Raw genomic sequence first — 7,779 nt, 5'->3', positions numbered from 1 at the left:
AACATACAGTCTATATGATATATTACCTATATATAACATACATTACATATGTGATATATGGTGTATAGCATATGTAGGATATATATGAGCTATATATGATCTATATATGACATATATAGATATTACTTCTAAGATATATACATCATATATAAGTCATATATATGACACCTCAAAAGCCATATAGAGATTTTGAGGCTAATGTTTGTTTTTCCGAATGAAATCTGGCACTCAGAAACATCTGTCTCAACTGGCGGAAATGAATTTAATTTGGGGGGGCAATTCTCTGCAGGCTTTCTCCTTGGCCTTCCCGCCAGCTCACTTAGCCCTCGCCTGCGAGCTTCGCGAGAGATGAGGAGTTAATATATAAAGGCAGCTTTACGGCAACTTGCGAGAAATACTTACTTCAACTCTTTATCATCCTCTTGGAGAAGCTCCACTGGCAGCTGAGACCCCGCTACTCAAGTGAGATTAAAATGTGCTACATTGAGACAAAAGGAAAACAAGCAAATCCTTGTAAAGTCCCACAGAGGAGCCGCCCTGGAGACAAGCTTCCCACACGCATTCCTCTCCCGGTGTGATTTGCTGGAAGCTGTAGTGGGGAGGCGAGGGGGGGCAGGGCGTGCAGGACTCAGCCCCTCTTTTCTCTGCGGCCACCCACACCTGCTCCACCCCTTTGTCTTTAGGCCAGGAAGGAAGACCTTCAGGTGAGAGAGAGGCTCACGGCCAGGTGCTGGCCATGGGCATTACAGCCCACCGTGGGCGTCTCAGCGCTCCAGGGCTGCACCGAGATGGGAACCACTTGCCACACGTGATATTTCAATTTAAATCTAATGACATTTAAATTCAATTCCTTAGTTGTACTAGCCACAGTTTACGTGCTCAGAAGCTACCGCAGCTGAGAGCTACTATCCTGAACGGCACAGAAGAGATTTTCCGTCATCGCAAAGTTCTATCACACAGCACAGGCGTGTGGTCCTCAAAGCATTTTCATGCAAACTATAGGAGGCCATCCATTATTTTAATATCCCTTCTTATTAGTGACCTTAGAAGTAATATCAACGTTAAGTAACGGTCTCGGAATTCTTTCATAACCTCTCATCAACGTAAGAAACCCTCAACGACACCACAAAGTCATCTACCTGGCTACCTCCCACTGAGGATCGCCAAACGCACCAGGCACGGGTGAAGTTCCTGACAGGGTCCCCCCCAACTCCCAGGACCACCTACCACGTGTGCATCCTCGGCCTCATATTCCCAGGGAGAGCGAATTCAAGTCGTCCTCTGGCTGGCTGCGGAGCTAGTGCCCCCACCACACTGGGGGTCGCCAGACTTGCCCGGCAGAGAGCCGGCTGATGGAAACCTCCACTCTGCAGCCGCAGCACGAAGCAGCCGCAGACAATTCGCAAGGGAACCAGCGTGGCTGGGTTCCAAGGAAACTTTATTTATAGACACTGAAATGTGGGTTTCATACCAGTTTTATGTTGTGAAATATTCTTCTTTAGATTTTTTTCAACCATTTAAAAGTGTAAAAACCATACGTGAACTGTATGGCGGACCAGCCGGCAGACAGTAGTTTGCCAACCCCTACCCCACACCGTACGGAACTTTAAACATCATCACTTCATGGCAGCCTCCCGCCACCTTCCAATATTATTCACTGCCCACCTTCTGTTTACCAAGAACTCTGCCAGGTGCTGAGGACCACAGGCACTATCTGGCCGTGTCCTCCACACACCAGCGAGGGAGCAGGGAGCATGGCCTGGGGCAAGGAAGCAGCAAGGGTGCACAAACACCGCAGGAGACCGAGGCGAGGAGACCAGCCAGAGCTCATGGAAGATTCCCGGAGAAGGCGAACAGAGCCTTGAAGGATGAAGAGTCACCCACCCAGGGCAGGACATTCCAGGCATGAGCAAGGAAGGAAGGCGCAAGGCAGAGTTAACAGTGTCCAAGCAGGGAATGGAGAGGGCGGGTGGTGAAGGCAGACAGGCAGCAGCGAAGGAGGGTCTTGTGCACCTTCCATCTTATGGGATGCATCTTAGGCAGGGGAGGAGACATCAGGTTTAACTTTTAGACAGTTCATTGAGCCATAGATCAGAGGATAGGTTAGACAGAGACAAACGAAATTAGTAGCAGAACATTTGCAGGAGGTCATAGGAATCCAAGTGAGAAATCATGAGTGCCTGGAGAGGAGGGGTGCATTCAAAATGTTTAGGAAGGGAGTGGAAGGGAAGCCACGCAGCACCAGTGGGGACTCATGGGTGGGACGGACTACACAGGAGGAGGGGGGCAGACACAGGTGAACATGTCAAATATGAGGTGCTGGAGGCAGGTGGACCATGGAGACGAGTTTGTGGGGAAGGCAGTTGGGAGTCACAAATTATAGAGGGAGGAACTGAAGCCAAGGGGTGGGTGATGTGGTCCAGAGACAAGGCGTGCACTTAGGATCGAGGGACTCTCTGCTGGAAGCCAGCTCAAGGCTGCACAGGTGGGTCTGGGATGGGTCTGGGGTGGGCAGGCTCAAGGCTACACAGGTGGATCTGGGATGGGAAGGATCAAGGCTACACAGGTGGGTATGGGATGGGTCTGAGATGGGCGGGCTCAAGGCTGCGCAGGTGGGTCTGGTGGGGGCGGGCTCAAGGCTGCACATGTAGGTCTGAGATGGGCGGGCTCAAGGCTGCACAGGTGGGTCTGGAGTGGGCGGGCTCAAGGCTGCACAGGTGGGTCTGAGATGGGCGGGCTCAAGGCTGCGCAGGTGGGTCCAGATGGGCGTGGGTGCCGTTTCTGCAGAAAGCCAGGCAGAGCCGAGTCTCCATCCTGCTGCACCTGCCGCAGCTGCGCGGCGGGCTTCCCTCCCAGGCCCGGTTTCCTTGGTAATGAAACAGGTTTCTTGTGGTGACTCTGAGGAAGATTTGCATTTAATGGAAGAAGTCTGGAGAAGATTACACCCTCCCTGCGGGGTGAGGGGCGTCTGGGCCGGGAACGGGCTGCCGTACAAGCTCCGGGGTCGCACTAGCGCCCCTGGCCCGCGCAGGTAGGCTCTGCCCCGACCACGCGGCGGCCACCTTGTCTGCGCTGTGCGCCACGACCTACCAGCCACCAAACCCCACCTGCGCAGGTCCGGTCCCGCCCAGGGCTCCCGCGGCGGTGGCCCTTGCAGGACAGGCGAGGGCACGAGGGCCCCACGTGGCACCTGGGAAGAGGCCCGACTCTGGCGCGGCCGTCCCTGCCACGTCCCCTGGGGAGTGACTCTGCGTCCCCCGCCGCGCTTTCCCACCGGCATGGGTGGGGGGCGGAGGGGCGACCTTGGCCCCGAGCCAACGTCCTGACCACGGTCCCAGCGGTGGCCCGGGGTGTGACCCAGCGTGGAAATGCGGCTGGAGAAACGCAGGTGTGTGCAGGAGGCTGTAGCACTGCTGGGCTGCGTGGGAAGAGGACAGACGCGAAGGTGGGAGGAAGAAGGCGCCGCCGACCACGTGCTCAGACCACGTGCTCACACCCCTCCCCCATCCAGGTCACTGCGCAACCCTCTTGGTAAAGCAGCCTGCGCCTCAATACACAAATGTTTACGTACTAATTATATGTGTGATTCGCTTCGTAGTCACTTGATTACAAAAAGGAAACACGTGGCTTGCTTACTTTCTTGCCACATTCCACTGATCTTGCACCCACTTCAGAGACTGCCCATCCCAGGGCCAGGAAAGTAGAGCCGCAGGGTTCTGCCAGCTGTGGCTTTGGTTGGTCCACAGCCCCCCAGGGACATGGGGGACAGTGCGCCCCACCCTGGCCATCGGGACGGAGGGGACTCCTGTGTCACCCAGGCTCATTCCTCCAAATCACCTCTGGCCCCACCCCAGACAAACGAATCAGAATCTATGGGGGGGGCGGGTTGCTGGACGGACAGACAGGGTTGAGAATCTCCAACTCTGTCATTTCACAGATGAGAAAACTGAGGCCCAAAAATGTAAGGCGCCCAGGTGCGCACTCTCCCGGCTGGCAGAGCCCAGCGTTGGTTCTCCTTGCACCACCTCACCCTGGGGGAAGGGGAACAGCTGGGACTCGGGCCTTCTGGTAGGTGGCAGGCCGTGCTGCCCCAGGGCTCTGAAGCTGTCCTTCCCTCCCAGCCCACCAGAGGTGCCACCCCTACAGCATTCCTGACGCCCAAAAGTCACCTGAGCTGAGGAATCCCCCCTTAACTCTGAAGAACGATGTGCCCTTTCAACCATGCGTTTGTTTTTCTGTGTAAGAGGAACGTGTTCACATAAAACTAGAGACTTCCTCAGGAGCCCACGTCTAGACACAACCGCAGACGCCATTTCCTTCTGCCGGGATCGCAGGGGTTCTTCCTGTCCCACTGCAGACGGCGCCTTGTGACGAGTCTCCACCCGTCATCCGTCATTAATTCCCAAAGCACCTACCGATGGCCGGCTCTGCGCAGGACCCCCGCCGGGCTCCGAGGAGGGCGAGCAAATGAACGGAGCCACCTGTCCTCAGAGGACGCGTGCTGGGCCAGAGTGGAGGGAAGTGTGGGACTGGGACTGGCGCGGAGCAGAGAGGTCCTCCTGTGTCGAGTGGCCCTTGCGTGGGCGTCGAAGAGGGAGCAGAAGTGATTTGCCATAAACAGACATAAAATATGTGCAAAATGAGATGGGAGCATAGGCAGGGCCCGATGTCTGTGAGCATCGCCTCTGTGTTCCACATCTGCCTTTGTGTCCTCCTCGCCCCAAGCCTGCGAGTTACACGTAGTGATCGCCAGTGTCGAGAGGCCCAGAGAGGGAAGCTCCCAGCCGATGTCACACAGCAAGGAAGAGGGAGGGGCAGGCTGTGAGTGCAGGCAGGTCTGGCCCCCACTTTACCATGGAGAACACAGTGATGGCGCCTTGTCTGTGCTCCCCAGTGTGTTAGTCCGTTTGTGCTGCTGTAAACAATGCCTGAGGCTGGGTGATTTATGAAGAAAAGAGGTTTACGACTCACCGCACGAGAGGCTTGGCGCCAGCACCCGTGGGCGCACTCATGGCGGCAGGGGAAGAGGGCTGGCGTGCACGGAGATCGCACGGCAGGAGAGAAGGCAGGTCGAGGGAGGTGCCGGGCTCTTTTAACAGCCGGCTCTCGTGGGAACTAATGGAGCAGGGACCCACCCGCTACCGCAAGGACAGCACCAAGCCACTCGTGAGGGATCCACCCCTGACTGAACTCCTCCCACCAGGCCCAGCTCCAGCGCTGGGCATCGAACCTCAGCATGAGTCTGGAAGGGCCCAACCTCCACACTACGGCACCCAACGGTCTCCAGAGCTATCACGTGAAAAGTCTCTCCACCGCTAAGACAAAAACACGAGGAAGAAAAGGGACAATACGTGCACGTGGGTCTCCAGGACACCCCACGGTGCCGGCCACTCTTCCCTGAAGAGCGGGTTCTTTCTGGCGTCTGCTGCAGAAAAGGCCTGTGGCTTCTCTCCGCTAAGTGTCTCTCCTCAGCCACAAGTCCCAAGGCACCGGCTGGTGGCCCACGCTGTGCAGGCCCCGTGCAGGTCCCTGCCGCTGTTGCAGGACAGCCGGAGCTGGAGGTGTGAGGCCTGTTATCCGCCCTGCTGGGGGGAGGTCACGGCTCCGAGCCTTTCGTGTATGAGCTCACAAATTCCCTGCTCATCGTCCCCTGGTGTCTAGTGACAAAATAGCCAAGGTCCAGGAGAGAAAGGGAAGGAGCCAGGGGGACCTTGGCCGAGGCCTCCAGCGCACCTGCCAGAGCCGCCCACACGCTCAGGCCTCCTACGGCAGCTCCTTCCGGGCCGCCGCTGCAAACCCTTCCTACCCGTCATTACAAACGACCTCTAAATACGTTCTGTGCTGTGTGTGAGGCCAGACGGGGGCGGGGGTCAGCCTCTGACGTCTGACAAACACGCTAAAGCTTTTTATGTGGATTTCACCTTAATCGTCAGAAAGGACGGTTATAACGGGTTATTCCAATGAGATGGGGCGATCGCTCTCTTCTCATGGAAGAAGTGAAATTTCGTACATCAAGCATGTTCGCGCTGTTCTTTATCCTTTGGCATTAGCCTCAAAATAAGGAAGGTGTGGCCAGGCAAGTCTAGGAGGCGAGGGAGCGAGAGAGCAGGGAAGGCCACGCTGACCGAGGACCAGTCCCTGTTAAAGGAGAAAGCCTCCAGGGACTTTGGTCATCACCGTCAGTAAGTCCTGTAGATGCCTTTGGCCAAAAGTATGAGATTTGTGGTAGAAATAAAAGGAGCAGTTTGCTCAAGTTTGAGACGAAGCCGGAGTGAGTGTCAGCAGGGATTCGGAGGAGTACAAGGTTAACGCACGGGGTCCCTGGCGACAGGTGACTGTTGGCGTATATCTAAGTTTTGTTCTAATTTGTGACTCTTCTTTGGAGTATAGGTTTACTTCACCTCGGGCTTGGTTATTTAGATTTTCTTTTAAAAAGACCAAAGTCACGTGACTTAAAACCAAGCAGAGCAAAGACCAGAGCCCAGACGTCTAACCCTGCTCAGAGGCCCTTCTGATGTTCGGCCCAGCCCGATACCAGCCCAGTTCAACAGCACAAAGCAGCGTCTTCACGACCCACCCACTCTCACCCGCCACACGTCAAATTCTCATTGCACTATTGAAATCCGTCTCTGCTGTCTCCCTGTTCTTTCGGCAATGCCAACTGTAAAAACAGCAAGGTATCCACAAGCAACACTCCAACCTCACCTAGGGGTCCGAAGTCCAGTATCTAGGATTGGATTTCTTGCTGCCCACGAGCCAGCCAAGGTCCCATGGTGCTTGGGTGCCAGCTCGGAGAGAATTCACAGGGCCTGAGGTCGAGGCAGAACTTTGCGGAGATTGGCCATGCCTGTGTGATGTCACAAGGGCTGCAGGGACATGGAGCCCAGAGGTAGAGCAGCTCCTCCCTGGAGAAGCCAAGCAGGTCTCTGCACGGCCCCTGTACGCAAGGCCCGGAGCCAGACCCGCTCCTTCCCGCCAGTGTGACCCTGCCGGTCCCAGGGCCCTCCACCATCTCTGACAAAACTACCTCCCACCGCTGGCCTAGCCTGAAATCCCCACTTTCTGGTCCAGCTAGTACCATGAGTTAAAGTTTTATGTCTAGAAGTCACCTATTAATTTAGGCCGAAACACTGAGCACACCCAGCAGTGGGTCCTGACCTACTAGAGAGGACGGAGTCTTTAGGGAACTTGACAAAGTTTAAGGACCCTCAGCCCCTGAAGAAAGCCACATGCACACGAAAATTTAAGGAAGTCTGTGGACCCTTGAGAAAGGACGCCTTGCCAAGGGGACGCTAGGCCTTGGGGTTTGCAACACAGACAAACTCATCCCTGCCCTCAAAGATCTCTTGTCTGAAGAAGAATTTTCAATGGATACAGAATAGCTGAGCATCTACTTTGAGACGCGGTGACAGAGGTGACCACACGGCTTCGTCACAACCAGGTGTTCTCCCGCCCTACGAATGGAGAAACTCAGGCTTGGACAGGTAAGAAAGTCATCTGGGGTGGCCTGCACAGGGATGGCCGGACTGAGCCCAAGTGCAGAACAGCACCCGGATGGCTGTTCTTTGAGACTCCGGAAAGACAGCCTGTCCCAGGAAGACTCCACCACCCACAAGCTCCTTTTTTCCTTCTGGATTTCTTTTCCCAGGGCCTGGCCCAGCCTTCTCCCCTCCTGCACCCGCTCTTTCCCTGGAGAAAGCCAAACCATCAGAAAGGTTGGCTCAGAGCTGCCCCCAGGAGCCTGCCCCGCTCTCCGCCCCGCCGCACACGCAGAGTGGA

At 55.7% G+C, this 7,779-nt stretch overlaps 1 protein-coding gene across 1 annotated transcript in view; it reads right to left on the bottom strand.

Moving 5' to 3' along the window:
• Positions 1-6,800, bottom strand: part of ALLC (allantoicase) — a 38,854-nt gene extending 32,054 nt beyond the window's left edge. The window contains exon 1 of the mRNA XM_012656947.1: positions 6,706-6,800. The gene's annotated coding sequence lies outside the window, so the exon portion shown is untranslated. The remainder of the gene's footprint in view (positions 1-6,705) is intronic.
• Between the last annotated feature and the right edge of the window lie 979 nt (positions 6,801-7,779).

This window comes from Propithecus coquereli, unplaced genomic scaffold, assembly GCF_000956105.1.
Source record: "Propithecus coquereli isolate 6110/MARCELLA unplaced genomic scaffold, Pcoq_1.0 Scaffold529, whole genome shotgun sequence".
Taxonomy (NCBI): Eukaryota; Metazoa; Chordata; class Mammalia; order Primates; family Indriidae; genus Propithecus; species Propithecus coquereli.
Note: the sequence above shows the minus strand (reverse complement) of the source record. Positions and strands in the feature narration are given on the sequence as shown.